The sequence below is a fragment of the Scomber japonicus genome, chromosome 5 (genome assembly GCF_027409825.1).
Source record: "Scomber japonicus isolate fScoJap1 chromosome 5, fScoJap1.pri, whole genome shotgun sequence".
Lineage (NCBI taxonomy): Eukaryota > Metazoa > Chordata > Actinopteri > Scombriformes > Scombridae > Scomber > Scomber japonicus.
Genome location: NC_070582.1, coordinates 17,847,658 through 17,865,261, shown reverse-complemented (window position 1 = coordinate 17,865,261; position 17,604 = coordinate 17,847,658).

The window sequence follows — 17,604 nt, the reverse complement described above, 5'->3', positions numbered from 1 at the left end:
CCCTCCCTGTTACGGCTCCCTCCCTCCCATCCTCCATAGGATCCACTCCCACCGACCCACCCAGGATCCAGGCCACCCATCCCAACATGAGTGTATTGTTGAGTGTTTGTTTTTCATAAATTGAACTCCACAGTTCTGTCATTGATTTTTGGCCCCATGTGTACGGGCAGTTGAGAGCTCCAGATATGCTCTAAATATAAATATGTTCAAATTTATGCTTCAATTCATGAAGAGAAAGAGTACAGGGAGGTTTCCAGTGGGAAACCACCAGTGTTTTTCACTGCTGTCAGCCCAGCTGGATGGGCTTATTTTTTGGGCAGTGTAAAGTTCAAGCTAGATAAATCCTATATCAAAAATACAAAGGGTCAGTAGGGAACAGTATTCTCAAAAATCCTGGAAAGACTGGATGCAGTCATTCACCAGAATTTGGCTACTGGAAGACAATCCAAAAACATACAAAACAACAAAAACTTGTGCCTCTCATGGAATGTACAGTCTTATGAAGTGGATGTGATGGAGGAGGACTTATTGAACCTCACTGGCCTTGAGAGCTGAATGTAATTGCAAACAAAAGAAAAAAGAGGAGTGTGGTAAGTAGCATTCTATACTTGGTGTAGAGTAGATATCTCTATAGAGTAGATATCTCTGCAAAAGCAAATAAAAGCACAGCTGCCTAACCCTAACCCTAACCCTAATCCAGTTAAATTTCAAACACCCTGCTATAACAGAGAGAGGATGCTTTATTGGGTCAGAATTTAGAGGCTGTCCAGATCACTGGATCGAACTCCTGTAACTCATTTAGTAGAGGAATTGCCTCATGTCACAGCACACTGTCCTCTATTATTCGTTAGAAAAAAATAGACACTTTGGTCAGAAACAATATTTTCACACTCCAGAGCATGAAACCAGTCCTCATATCATTACATTGCTCTTGTTACCCCATGCCACTGTCACACCAGAGTTTGAACCTGGAATCAGCATAGAATAGAATAGAATATACTTTATTGTCCCCTAGGGGAAAAGTGCGTAGTGCATAGTAGTAGCTGCTCTTACAGAGAATAAATACACATAAAATACATATAACAGCTAAAGACGTACACGTAGGCTATACATACACACTCATGACACATCCTATGAAAGATTAAAACAAAATAAAAAACAAAACAAACAGAACACCAAGTTATTGCACACTTCCCAGACCTCAGCGTACAGATCTATTTAAAATTTTGATGGAGGTGGGTACGAAAGAGTATTCAAAACGGTTCTGTTTGTATTTTGGGGTTCTGTACCTTCTGCCAGAATAGAAGGCAAGAGCTTGTATTCTGTTTGAAGGATGTGGGACGGGTCCGACAATACCCTCCGTGCCTGCCTGAGTACAGACTGCTCATAGATGGACTCCCCATCACCTTCATAGTGGTCTGTACCAGGCGCTATAACTTAGATTTGGATGGTGTGGAGACATTGCCAAACCACGCCATCATCCCATACCTGATATCACTGCCTGATAAAATGCTGCAACAAAAATGCTGCAACATTTTGTCAATAGTTTTTACACCTTCAACTCTCAGCTTGGTGATCACTGCTGGACAAAGTGGGTCCAGTTTTGAGGACATCATCCTATATGTTAGTGTTACTAAACTGATTTTTAAATTCTTGTGACTTGCCAGCTACTTTGTATGTGGTCTCATTAATCATTCACTCAGTAAAATATGTGGCAGTCACTGTGATGCTGGTCCATGTGTGTATGGCATTATTGCTCAAAAGTTGTGACTCTTGACGTTTCAGACTTAGTCAAATAGTAACTTAACCACTGGACCCTGTCTGAGTGCTCCGAGTCAAACTCACAGCTCTCTCTGTAGAAGAGTGAGGTTTGTAGACAAGAAAGCACTGCACACATGGAAAAGTGAAACAAGAAAAGGCCTTAAAACAAATCAAGATATATCCGTGAGATCACCAGCAGTCTTCATTGATAGTTTGGGGCATTTTAATTACTCTATTTGTTTTAACACAGTCTGGAAATGTCTTCTTAAGTTTCTGAGCGGAGCATCTATAATGGCATCATCAAAAGGCAGCTGGTTATTTAGTTGTGGAGATTTAAGTGCCAGCTCTGCCTGTAGGTAATCAGGGTGTCTCTGTTGTGGCTTCAAAGACACTAAACCTACATGAAAGTAAACTGTGCAACCAATCTCCATGTGTTTCTGTCACACAAACAGCATGAAAATGTTGGAGTCTCCGGTTGAGTAACTGACTTGACTTGAGAGACATCTGAATAAAAATAAAAACATATGAAAATGACTTCCTAGCAACAGAAATAGCCATTACAGTCCAACACATCTATATCTCATAAAGAACATCTGCAGAGAAGGTACTGCAGCAATAGCTCCAGGTCAGCTTTTAGTCCTCCAGTGAGTGCTGTTTCCTGTCTGCCTGGCTGCACGTTTTCAAGAGACATAACTGATCAATGTAGTAACACAATGCAATTTTCTGTTACCTTATTAAATACAAGCGGGTCTTATTTCATTACTGGGTAAGCAGCTTATGCAGGATATATGGGTTAGGAGGTCAGCGAGTTCAGAAACCTTGTAAACACAGATATAAAACAGAGCAGGTGAAACTAACAGTGAGTTTATCACTCAAACTGCTGTACAGCACATAAACCATTCTGTATGATAGTGTTAGACGTACATGGAAATTGTTAAGACGATTTAAAGAAAGTCTGGACATTTGCATTGTGGCACTCCAGTTCATCTGTCCTTTTTTAATTTACCAATAAAACAGCAGCCATTTGGTCACGACACAGTGCATGCTGAAAATAAATGCTAAAGTAAACAGTATTTTAATTAATGATAGTTCATGGTGGTCAAATAAAATCTCTGGTTTGTCTCTGTTTCGTTACTGTGTTCATCAACCGATTGTACTATTAATCTAGATACAGATATAATAAATGACTTAATGTAATTGGTTGAATGGGATATGATATGATTTAAAGGTAACCTGACACCTCAAAATAGTGCAATTTCAGTCAGAAGCTAACATAGCGCTAATGCTACAGTGTTATGCTTAGCTAGTTTCTTTTTTAGCACGACTTGATTTGATCATTTGATTTAGCTGCTACATATGTGGAAAGACAAACTGATGGTTTTTAAAAAAGTACACCTGTAAATTTAGCTTTAGCTTTACCTGCCCATGGATATTTTTGAGATAGGTCTCTCACCCTATGGCATAGTGGTCTTTCTCTGTGTTCAGTAAATATGATGGCAGGTTTTGAGGCCAAAGTTAACAGACTGATCAGTTACCGCAGTTTAGCTTGGTTTATTGCTTGGTTGTGTAATTACTGCCAATGTTACCTACGGGTTTTATGGAAATTTTCTATGGCATAATCATTTTTAGCAGCATGACTCCAGGGATATCAGTGTTGTTCAGTCCACTACTTTGGTCCAATCTGTGAATGAATCATAATGACTAGTGACTTTTCATCCAGTGTCACGACTGCATCTCCACTTGATTTACTGGTACACATTTAGTACAGACATTCAATGTCACCATGTGGTTCACTTTTGTGGTTTTCAGGTAAATGTCCCAACAACAACTGGATGGATTGCAATGAAATGTAATAAACTCATTCATATCCCACTCACGATTAACTGTAATCACTTAGTGATCCCATAATTAAAATATTAATTTGTTCAATACTTTGGTTTATGACCAAATACCTGCCAAAATAATGACAAACCTATCAGCTTCAGCTGCACTTTTGGTTGAGTGCTCATGAGCCAATATGAGCATGCAGGTTAAAGTAAAGATGGTTTACATTGTGAACATTATACCAGCTAAACATCAGCATACTAACATTTTCATTGTGAGATGATTTTAGCATTTAGCTCACAGCTGTGCATGAGAGAGGCCTCACAGAGCTCGGCTACACTCTTATTTTCCACTCACTGTTGTAGAAAAAAGAAACTCAGTATTTTGTCATACAGCAAGAACTTAATGGCACCTACTACAACTGAGCCAAACTCACACCTCTATTCTTACCTTGTGGCATTAAAGGCTTTTTCAACCTGACAATGACTTTCACTTTCCTAATAAAGGATTTACACGGGGGGTCTGGAATGTGTGCACTGTATAAAAAAACAAACAAAACAAACTGCAGTGCTCAATCAACCTTTTAGTTGAACATTAATAAGAAATGTGTTAACTGTTCAAAAATGCCAGCTATCCTTTGCGTATGCTCTTTTGCCTTTCCAAAACTCCCCTGCAAAGAATTAAGGACCCCCTGCAGTGCTCCACAGCTCAGCAGCTTTCCACATAATGTCCTGGTGTGTGCACACAGTAACCATGTTTCACCCGCCAGCAGTGGAAGTAGTGAAAGTTCAAAGTTCAGTATCACTTGGTTCTTTTTCATGTTACGATTTAATAGCTTATCTCACTGGAGCTTTTTTGTGCCTCAGGGATTGAGCAGTGCTTTTGCATAATACCTATAGCACATGGAAGCCAAAAACCTGTTGAACATAAATGCCTTTTGCATACTCATGCCACATTTTTCTTAGTTTTTCCATCTGACTGATTCAAAATGTCACTAAGAGTGTGTTGCTTTTAGTGCCTATCTAGTGCATAATGTGGGTTTGATAAAAAGGTTTTCCTACTAATATGATGATTGAGTAGAATTAAAATTTACAATATTATTCCAACTAAAGACAATTAAATGGTGAAATAAGCTATTTTTTGGGTTCAGCATTTAAATGTATCATAACCAATATGATCCTGCAGATGAGGAGATCATTTGTGCTCATTTGAGCTTTTAATAACCTGATACTGCACTCAGAGCAGGGTAGTTGTGTCTTGAGGGCAGAGCTGATAATGCTTTGATCTAATATAAAATTGGTGATTGGATTGGGAAAACATTTCCCTCCACATGAGGGGTTCACGTGGAGGGGAAGTGAGACAGATTTTCGCACGTGAGCCAGCAGATTAAATCAGACATGAGGATGAGTGACGCATCACACCACGGGTGATGGGAAGTTGACTGGGTGCGCCCCCATAACTGCCAAAGCAAGCAGTCACATTGAGTCAGACGTGGTTTTATACAGAGGATCACATGAAAGATAATTGACACTGTTACTTTACCTCTCCAATCTGAAATAATAACAATATTATCATATAATATTATATTTTAGTTTTCATTGTGGCATCAAAAAAATTTACTTAGTCATTGTTATGGCTGAAAACAGCAATTCATCATTGACTCTCACATTAATGAGATTTATCCAGTTCCACTTGTTCAACACTAAATACCATCTTTAACGATAGATTTATAACAATAACATTGGTGAAACTTTAAAGCCCCTGACGTATGTCTGTATATCATTCAATATTTATGATTTATGATGAATAGTTTTGGAAACAATTAAAGTTGAAGTTTGGAATGAAGATATAAGGCTGCAACTAATGATTGTTTTCATTATCAATTAATATACTGATCATTTTCTTGATTAATCAATAATTTTTTCATATAAAATGTCAGTAAATAGTCAAAATATGTTAAATCAGTTCACAGTTCATTAAATTTAGTATCACATGAAAAAGAAGAGCATTAAATAAGCACATTTCAGAGGCTTAAAACCTATAAATGTTATTTATGAATAAAAACACAATTCCTTTTAAGAAACACAAATTATTATTCGATAATCAAAATAGTTGCTGAATAAATTAGCCTGATTTGGCAAATGAATGACAATGACAAAGGCAACACAAACTGCTCTAACAGTGAAAATAAAATGAAAAACAATGACACATTTCTGCTTATGCAATCATTAGCGGTTGACAATTTTGCCCAGTAATACATTTTTAAATATATTACCTTCATATTAATCATATCAATTGATATTCACATTTTGTACACATTTAAATGTATTTCTCTGAGTTTTGTAAGGTCAGCTTGTATCTGAGGGCTGAATTTACCCTTAATCAAGGTCTTGACTCAACCTGTCTTAGAAAATATCCACTTCACACACAACATACTTCACACAGCATGTGCATAAAGTGTCCTCTCAGTATGCATATACATCTTAACAGCTTTGGCTGTCTGCCAGGCTGACCTTTCTGCAGGGGTCCACTGTTGTGTAACAGGCCCTTTTGTCTGATATTCATCCTCTGAATTATGCTGCAAAAAGGGGAGTTGCAGGGAATGTGTACTGAATGTGAAGAATGCTATTGATTGCATTTCCAAAGAATTTCTCTGAGAGCTGCTTCCAGGGTCACGCAGCAAGACATCCAGTGGTGGGTCAGATATTATGTCGAGCTCCTGTAACAGCAAGGTGATGTGTAGTCATATTTAATAGTGATGAATGAAGGACAAGCTTTAGCTGATAAAGCTTGTGTTCATTTGAAGGATGTTTTGTACATCCTTTAGGCTGTTGGAACTAAATTACTGGCATCTGCACAGTACTGACCATTTTCTGTTGTTGTGTCAAAGGCAGACAGACACCTTAGACACATCACTGGCTTACAATGCTATCACATACAGACTCACCTTCACACCTTGGAAGGACAATTAAAACCCATATTGCTTGATATGGTGCATGTTTGTGGGTTGTGGGAGGAAACTTAAGCACCTGGAGGAAGCCCACACAATGACAGGTTACAGAAGAATATGCCAAACTCCATGTGGAGCCCAGTACCTTCTTGCTGTGCACTAAACACAAAGTCATTGTCACACTTGAGTCGAAACGTGACCAAACCAAGGTTCTAACCTAGGAGAACACCACGTTTACACTGCACAGGTCTGAATGTGTAGTTAGGGTATCGCTGTTCACCATTGAATTTCTCAGCAGATTGAATCACATTATTGCATTATCAGTGGGCCAAAACCAATTATCTAAGCAAACAAGCACAATGCAATCAACAATGTCAAAAGATTTAGGGAGCAGCTGTCACCGTTGTGTCAGGAGAAATGAGGAATTCATCCTTCATTATGAGCCATACTGCAGTCAGCTCTGAAACTGGAATGAAATGCTTTAACCTGTTATTGTAATTGATAGTAAGTGTAATGCTTTAGGTTAATATACATGGTGGCTTTATCAGTTGAATAAGGAATTTCATTGTGTTCTATGTTGAGCACAAAATAAAGCAATGCGATCTAATGCACATTCATTAAAGGAACAGTTCAAGAGTATGTGTATGGTATATGAAGCTACAGCCAGCAGCAGATTAGCTTAGCTAACCAGCCACCGACTCTAGCTTCACACTGAACCGACAGATATCGTCTAATTTTCACAAGAAAGTGACTGAGTGTATGTTCTGGTATCTTATTGTAACGGTGGTGTTTTGTAAAGTGTCTTTATAAAAGGACCATATTACAGTTTTTCTCAGTTGCCTTGAAATTATGCTTCATTTCCCAAACTGCACACTCATCTTCACAAACTTCATGTCACTTCATGTCAAAACCAAACTCTTCACTCAAAACCTTGTAATCTTACATCTAAACAAAATTTATCACATAAAATTTGTTATATACACAAACACACCACAATGAGATTAATAAACACACTACTGTATTTATAAATATAAACCAATGAAAAAAAATGAAAAATTACATAGAAAGGCATTTATTCTGCCTCAGGTTTTTGTGGATTCATTGTTCATAAACAAGTAAACTGGCACATGGTCCTGTTATTTATCTATCCGGAGGCTCTGATTGGTGTGAGAACAATGTTGTCTTTCAGTGTTTCCACCTTGGGAATTGTGTGTTAATTAGGTTCCAGCTGTGATGACTTGAGTTAATGATATTGAATGCCAGCACCTTCTAAATAAGCACTTGAGTGAAAACAGAAGAATAGTTTTTATAGTTTTAGGAAATGGGTCGGTCTTTTGATATGTAGAGTCATGATTTGGGATCTTTAGACCCAGTTATAGTGTGTAAGTGATGACATCACTTCTTTTTTTGAGAACTGGTTGTTTTGGGGAAAAATCACAAGCGCCATTATTCCTTACAGTAATGGGTTGTACAGTAACACTAGTGTTTTTTTATTGATCTCACCAGTGTGTAATGGCTGTTTTGTGGTGTGTTTGTGTATTTGATGGATTTTGTGTGATGTCTGAAGGCAAAGTTTGGTTTAGATGTAAGATTACATGGTTTTGAGTGAAGAGATTAGTTTTGACATGAAAGTTTGAAGTTTGTGCAGATGGGAATGTAGTTATGCATTTGTGTTTAGGATTTTGGGATATGGAGCATAATTTCAAGAAATGTGTCTTTGCATTCGAGAAAAACGGTAAATCCATACTTTCTTTTTTGCCTCCACAAATGTTTTGTGTTTGTGTACTTTATTCTATTTAAATTTTAGAATATGTCCTGATCTGATTTTCAGTGCAAACAGTGTGAAATGCATGGGTATATAAACTGATTTTACAATGTGGAAATAAATATTTATAACAGATCAGCTTGCAGTACAGGTCTTGTGTGTTGTGTTTGGTCAATATATTCATGTACTTTAACAGTATCTCTGGAAAAAAATCAAGCCCAGACTAGACTTAGAAAAGAAAAATGTTAAGTTTTTAGATTGAACACAGCAGTAACTAGTTCAAAATGAATTTGACCAGTTGAACCATGTGTGCACAATATGGTGTGTAAGATTGGGTTTCTATAACTATTTTATAGTTCTGAATAAAGTGTTTCATTTTGCAAACAATCTGGGGTGTTCTTGCTGTGTGTGTGGTTGTGGGAATTGTGTTTAGTGTTTTCACCAAATTAACAGTTTCAAAAATCATGCTTAAGCATCCATTAAAAAACTGTAACTCCCGTTTGTGTAGCTATTTGAACTAAGTGACATCCATCTGATCATAAGCTTCATTGCACAGAGTGCTGTCCAGAGTCCAAAGTCTTCTGGACCCGGGCGGGAAGCCAGGAGCCCAGACTCGTTACACGGTTCCCTGGAAACATTTAGGAAAACACAAGGATGGCACTGAACTGCTGAACAGGAAAATTAAAAGCGGGGTCTGCCATCATTTTTACCTCCCATCATCACTTTACGTCATTAGCTAAAACATCTGATGATGACTAAATGAGATGGGACATGATAGTGTTACGCAACAGATTTTGGCAACCACATTATTCGTACATAATGCTCATTTTGTTCACATTTATATGGATGCACATTGTCAAGATTCAATCCACATGACTTTCCAAATGGCTTTAAAGTGCAAAAAGCTCTTTGGATCATTTCAATAATTTTATGAGCAATAAGAACAGCAGGAAATAAGTAAAAATACACAAATCTGAATAGAGTATCTCTCTTATGTTGTAACCTACAGTATGTTGTAATTATCTACTATATTATTTGTATTTATCAGTTTTGTACTGTCTGTCTGTTATAATTCACTGGATATTTATTCCTTAGGTTGTAGATCAAGGTGAAGCTTTATGAACACATTTTCTGGTATGTCATGTTGGTGTATTGAAACATCTATTAAAACAAGTAGTGTACATAAACACTGAGCACATGAACATTGACAAATTCAATCCAGCCATTCAACAAACAAAAACTTTTTACAACAACTTGTAATGAAGGAAGTACTGTATTAAATGTACTGTAACATTTCTTAATCAGATTTCTTCATCAGGTCAGTATGTTTCATGAATAGTTATGAAACACTCAATTTGAATGACTGCTAACATACATTGAATTTTCTAAGAATAACCACAGGAGGGCAGCTGTGTCCAAGAAAACATCCCCAGTGCATTAATTTCTACTCAATGAAGGCACTCAGTCTGTTATGAGTCAGTCTGTCCTCTTCTTTGTCTGTGTGTCTATCTGACAACCAATATGAAATGCTCAAATATCATAACAGACTTAATGAAAAAGAAACCTTCATTATTTGGCTAATCTAAATATCAGGAAATGAAGTTGCGTTTCTGTTGGTGGTGTGGTCTGTGTGGAGAGGGATTGTGGCACCAGAGGTTTTGTTTGATTACACACATTTCCGTTTTGGGCTCATATTAAAGCAAATCCAATTTATCAATCTGTTGTGACTCTTTTCCCCAGTGTCAGTCGGTTCAGAGCCAAGGTGCCACATATGGTTGAGAATATGTCACGCTGATTACTTTACACCACAAGCACAAGCTGAGAGCGATACACAAGTGAGGGATGTAAGTATAGGGAAAACAAATAGTTCTGCATTCAAACATGGATGCTGCACTTCAGGAATATAAATGTTTACATTTATATGCAACTGGTTTGTGTCAGCGCTTTACAACTACAATTTATAAAGTTGATTTGCATGTAAATGAGTGGATGTAGACTCTACATCGTAGAGGAGTAAAAAACATTTCCCTTTAACAGAGCCAGCTTGGGTTTGCATCTTGTTGACATTTTTGATATTTAATCATACCATATAACTATGTTACCTTATCATAACAAAGTGATTTTAGTCACCTAACATGAGCTCCACGTGAACCCCTCATCTTCATTAGCAAGAATCGATATCTCTCACTGCTCTCTGACCGCTCAGTGAATTGTACTTAAACGGACGCACTGTTGAACAGCTCTGTAGATGAAATGCATTGAAGATGCAAGCTGAAGTGTTCAACTTTCTTGGTCATTTGCTTGAACTTCAGCAACACTTGAAAGTCAAACACAACCATTCGTTTTAAGATTGAACATTCAATGTATCCTGACACTACATGAAACAAGGCTATCAGAGCTCTTGTAGCTAAAGCAGTAATTCAACTGAAAATGGCTGGGCATTGCAAGGTAAACCTGTGTGAAAAGTAAATAAATAAATAAATAAAATTGACTGTTTGTTAACCTACCCCAAAATTATCCACACGGGATCTGACACCCTTATCATTAGGACAAAGACAAACCAGCTGGACTTCCTTTTTATTAGAGGAACCCTGTGGAGTTTTTATTTATTTTTTATTTTTTACCTCTATTAACAACATGGAGCAGTTTTTTTTACAAGTGAATCCCCAAAAGGATGCATAAACATGACAACATGAATGCAGGTGATACTGTACACATTCCTGCCAGTGGTTTCACAGTTTCCCACTGATCTGCAGGTGGTGTTGTCATGCCGAGGACCACAGCAATGCACCAGCAAAGGCGGGGAAGAAGAAGACTGCAAACAAGTAAAAAATTATTAAAAGAAACAAAAGAAAATGTGTAAACAATGCAGGTTTCACAATGTTCGAAAAATCTTCATTCAAAAAACCTGATTAAGGAGGCGCAAGAGAGCTGAGGAGATCTGTATCTTGTTCTTCTTGAGTACAGAAATGCACCTTTGGTTGAAGTGAAACTGTTTATTGCCGGTGACAAAAAAAAAAAAACTGAAAACAAAACTGCCTGCAACTGCTCAGCTTTTAAAGCCCCAGATGTACAGGCAACTGCAAGAACAAATGAAAAAGACACAGTTGAAACAAAAACACTATTTTGACCATGGAGCGAGAGACCTGCCTAAACCACAGGACAGATAGTTAGGCAAGAAGTTGTGACACATAGTCATGTTCAGCCATCTTTTATGATCCAAAGACCTGAAGGCAGAACCTTTTGGAGACACACAAACACCTGCTCAAGAAAAAAAGGGACATTTTTCCAGAGTACAGCTTAGGAAGACTCCTGACATTAACTAGTGTACCAGCAGAGACCACTTTGATGATCCTGACACCTGCTCTTTCCCCATGAAACTCACATTCACATGCTCACTTATCATTGATACATAACAATACATGACACCCACTAGTAACCACAGGTGACATCAAATCAACAAGGATTTAAATATTTAGGATTACAACTTTAGTCAAGACTGGTGAACCAATGAAAAACTGCCCTACAGAAGTTCGCTAATTTCAGTTAATTGCTCGATCACACACTTGGTTTATACACTCCAACACATCTACCAGGAGAACCCACCCCTTCATTAATTGATCCTAACACACACATTAGGCTTTTCAGTGTATTTGCTTTTTACTGGTGCGAGCTAACTAAAGTTATAAATGAATACAGCATATGTACATCAACTTGTAAAGTATGTGATAATTGAGTGATTACCTTGCATACTGGTAACTTACTTCTGTTAAGAGTTAGTACCCTGCTGTTGGGAATGTGACAGAAATTGGTGAGGGATGAAAGGCCTTGTCAAGTGCAAGGTGATAACCACACATAAGCCGACAATACCCTCTAAATTTATCTGAATCAAATTTTACTTGTGGCCTGGTAACAAATGTTCTCTGTACTGGCCCACAGTCCAGGAGTTGGAAACTTTTGTCCGCCTCAGTCTACAACTATTCCAGGAATTTCAGACTAAAGATCATATTCTAATACTCAACCCTACCAACTACGCAGATGTTCAGCCCTGTAGCTTGGAAGCCGTGAAGCTGTTAATAAGATGAGTCAGACAAATACTACATGAGATGTGAGAAGTGTGACCATCTAATGACTGTTAGATATACTGTACGGGGTTGATAATGTGATAAAATGTCTGTGACCTATTTATTCATCAGTATCCCAGATCTAAGAACAAGATGTGGACTCAACCTGATTAGTGAACCAACTAAAACATCTGTCTCAAAGAAATTACATTTATACACTACGAACTTGCACTACGAAAGGCTAATGCGTTTAAGGAGACATACCCACAATGTATATAGTACATTAAAACAGTTAGATTATTGGTCACTGTAATCGTTCCTCCTGTCCATACTGGCAATGAAATACCCTCCTGACACAGTTCAGATAAAATTCATGAATTTCAATGCATTCAGATTTCAGATTTAGCTTGGCTCAACAGAAGAGTTTTAAATCAACTATTAAATCGCAGTATGATCTGATAATTGAGTAGGCTAGACAAGGCTATATTTGGACATGAGGACTTAATTGACTAAGTGAAGAGTCTCAGGCATGTGTAGGTGAGCCTGGCTCCCAAGCGAATCCCTTAAAGCATCTAATTGGTCTCCAATCTCGCTTGTTTACTCTGTTGCCTTAGAAATGAAGCAGCAGAGCTGATGAGATTTCTTTCACGTTGGCTTTAAAAAGACTATATCTGGCTAACAACAAAACCCACACACGTCTATTTTTTTTCTTTCACACATACCTTAAAGTACTAGTGTGTACAGTGAATGTCAATAAAAAAAGAGATAGATCAGGGAGGCACCTTTTCTAAAGCGATTAAATATTATTATGTGGGCACATTTCATAATATGCTGTGATGCTGCGTACACGCTGACTTTGTAATAAGAAATCTAACCATTATACAGTACTGCAAAAGAAGTACTGTCAAAGAGTGTGGAGGGGTGTCTTAGACCATAATGCAGTTGAATCAGGAGCTTCTCTGTTCAAGGACAGCAGATTTTTTTTAAACCCAAAAGGGACTGGAGCACAATGATAAATTCACAGTCTTCAACTGTGCAAACAGACTAACATTTTGACACTACTGTGTCTTCATTAGAGTCAAAGTGGACAAGGATGTGAGGCAAACAACATATCTAATCAAGCTAGACCAAGTGCACAGTTGTCATTAGATATTTGGTTGAACTCAAATCTATTGGATAATGAATCCAAGGGTGGGAGTTGCCACAGTCAGTGCCCAAGTGCTATGTCTCTAACACCATGTGAGAAACAAAAGAACATAAACCTCTCTTAAAGTTAAAAAAGATGAAAGTACAAAAAGTACAAGTGCATCAAATGTGACAAATTAGAGGGAATGTGACATACTTAGTTTTTAATTAATGTCACAAACAAAACGAACAAGAGTCTTTCTAAAAGTTAAAAAAGTTTGTAAAGTACAGACACAAACATCCATCAAGTGTAACAGCTAAGAGGAATCATGACAAATTCATTTCCTCATTTATGGCAAAGGGCCTCTAGCCAAGGGTGATTTTTTTCTATTCCCCAGAACTTTAATAATTCTGCAGAGCTGTGGGTAGCCTGTGCATAATGTCAAGCAATAGCTATCATATACTTTTAGTGGGTTTTTGGGTACCTTGATTTTGAGGTATTGCAGGTATAATGACATTCATTGGGACAAATTGTGTCTCCGGCTTTTCACATTCTGCACTGAGTCCAGTATCAGGGATACACAGTTTCTGCACAATTTCTTATCTTACTTATATGAGTGATTTCTTCTAATCTTAGACAATTTTGAGAGTATGTTCATGACAAAGGAGGTGAAATGCATTTAACTCTTATTTCATTCCAACAGTAATAGCTTCAAGCTAATGCAAAACTGGCCAATTTATTTCCTTGGCTTTGTGTTCTTTAATAATTGTTGTCTCTGTCTGGGGGTGCATCTTTCTTTAAATAAAATGAGAAAACATAAAGAGAGCAACAAAAAGCTATTTTCTACATTACATACAGCAACTTCTCTGTGTATGGAGCCTCTCTTCAAACAGATCAATGAAGGTATTATAATAAATGGAAAAGCACATAATAGACAAGTCTTAAACGCCTTGAAAACAATCTATTTTCAGACTTATCGAGGCTGTGGTGTTTAATGTGATATGTCTTGATCTATAAAACAATGTCAATCAATGGATGCATAATATGATAAACATAATTATATAATATCCTCTCCATGTGACAAAAGGATAAATGTACACCACGGACTCACTGATCTGATTAATTGCAAGTAAATCAGCCAATAAAAGCTGCAAAATGGGAGGAGGAAACACTGCATTAGCAAAGATAAACATTTAAAAAATATTTTTTTTCACACTTCACTGATTTGGAAGACACTTTGTCCAAAGTGACAAAGGCAAAAAAGGTTTACTGACGACATTTTACACTCAATCTACACGTGCAGCAAATAAATCGACTTTTTATGCACGTGTGGGCACTCGGGAAACTTGGCAAATCAGAGATTGATAAGACCTTGATGATTTATTTTTCCATTATCTGATGTTATGGCAATGTTGGCACTACAGGGAAATATGCCCATGCTAAAATTGGCCAGTAAGATAGTAAGGGTACAGTTCAGCAGCTTAACTCAGATATTTAATAACCAGGTGCTCACAAAACAATGGCCAATTGCTCGAACTATGTCCATCCACTTAATGTAGAGTACAAGCTGCTGAATTACATACGGTCACAAAATTGAAGAATTTCATTTGTAGCTTTGTGACTCAAAAAACTTAAAAAGGCCCACCTGCTCCATGTCAACACACAAAAAACATAAACCTTGTTCAAAGAGCACAAAACCCAACCCAGGTTTGCATATGCAGTATATGTGCAGTACTGTATATGCAAATATGTGTGTATATATTCATGCTGTTTCAAACACTACATACAGACGTGTTATTGTGAGCCATATGTCCATATATTGCCTTCAAACAACAGTGTTCATTGCCATTTGTTAAATAATATGAAGCATCCATGACAACATGGGCGGCAAAGCCATTTTATCAGGTCTGATAAACATTCTGCCCGGTTGTGTGAATGTTGCACCCTGTGGTGTGAACGCTGTTTCCCTGTGATGGTCCCATATTCCTGGATGATAATGACTCCATTCTGACTTCACAGAGCAGAGGACAGCATTAAAAAACTGATGTTAGCCTTCTGAATGTGAATATTGTTATTATCATTATAGGTTGTGGTGTTAATACTGTTTTTAATGTTTCCACTATTTTTTCTCTCCCCTCATATGTTTGGACATTTGGAGGACAGAGGATTCTTGTTGATATACCCACACAAACACAGTAAACGTCACACAGAAGGACTGGAGCGGAGACTAGATCTTCTTTTGAAGTGACAGTGATTAGCACTCACCCACTCAACTGAACCCTGATAAATGAGTCACTCAGTTAAGTAATTCTTGGTACATCCAAACATCTTCAATGTCAATAAGGCCCCAAACCCAATGAGCAGAATGTAATTCCTAAAAAGAGGTGAACAAATGAGTCAGCCTGGCTTGATTCCTGAAAGCAGAATTAGAAAAATGCAATAAAGTCCGTTAGAAATATGAAATATGGTAAACAAGCTACACTGATGTATGAAGAACAAGCATTACAGCTACAGCTGATTACGTTGTCAACAATCTCTTGAGTCAATCCCACATACACCATCGTGCAGCTGCAAAGAAACTACAGTTCCCAGTTGCTTATTGAAATTATTTAACCTTTTTTATGTGACTGTACAGTGTATTTGTAGTTTGTCCCAAAAAAAAATGGACTCAACAACCACTTCCTAGCTTTTTCTAGAGCTTTCAACCACATCCTCAGAGGATGGAGGTTGTTCAGTGGTCATCACATGACCTATGGTGACAACAACATCTGTCATCTAATGTGATAACAGGTGGTTGTATCTGGGAAGGAAATGGTGATGCTGTCTCTGGTCAAAGATGAATGTCCCCCTTTTCTCACAGTTAACTGTTCACTGACCCTGGCCACTATTTTGACCTCATTTTCCAGTGGATGTTGTAACTAGTTTTTGTCTGTCTTTAGCAGACAGCTTATGTGTTCATTAAATGTCTTATATTCCTGGAGATGTTGCATGTGTGTAAATTTTTCATTCATTGGGCTTGTGGCTAAGTGCCACTGATCGGGTAAGGAAGTCAAAGTGTTGAGAGATGGACATATGCACTTTTGGGTTTTCATCTTTTCATGGAATTTGTTGACAACGAAAAACTAAAACAACCCCCCCTATAGCTATAACGTGCACAGAATACTAATTTGTGGCCACGAAATAGGTATAACTTGCGCACAAAATACTAATTAATAATACTAATATTATTCCTGGACAGCTGGGTAAGCAAATCGACCTGCAATAGCCTACGTCTGGACCAAATTCTGTTCACAGTTTCAGCTTGAAATCAGCTTAAAAAGTGCCTTTTTCACTGATCATCTCCTTTTTACTCTCAGCTGAGGGAATACATAGGCTATATGGACTGCAGCATTTAATGATGCCACCGGACGAAGCCATGCAGTTACAGTAGCTCTCACTGTATGTATCACGTTGCCAAGGGAACCTATAGCCTATCAGTGATCAGAATCTAGTTTGTATTGATTTGCAGGTTGTTGTTGCTCTGACTGAACTACTGAATGTGTCTGCAGTGTTCTCTGGACATTTGTCCTTCAATAAAATCACAGAAGATTAAAAGTTCACTATATTATTGATCAGTCTGACGTTTACCTGCAGATGAAATGTGCTATAATTCCTTTAAACCATTATATTAACACTTTGATGATGTTTTCATGCTTGGTCTTGATTTGCTGAAGTCTGTTTTACACTGCTATATTACAGCTAATAGAACTCTGATTAGAAAATTGTGCAATCCTTTATTACCACAGATAATATCTGATCAATAAAAATCATTCCACTTTGATTTGCCAAAGACTAAAGTGATTTCATAGGACAGTGTCAGAGCTTGAGCATAATGTTTAAATCAGCTGCATCAAGTTTAAAGTTTCAGAGCTGTCACCAGAAATACGGGAGGCATTGAGAGTGCCGAGCACCCAGGAATGATATTACTATTATCAATTAGTATTTCGTGCACACGCTATATTGTGGCCACAATTTAAATTTCTTTTTGACCATGTCACCAGAGGGCCCCCGTACAGTGTGAAGTCTGGAAAAAATCTGTCATGTGTAACTCTGTGAGGATGGCAGCAGACTTGAC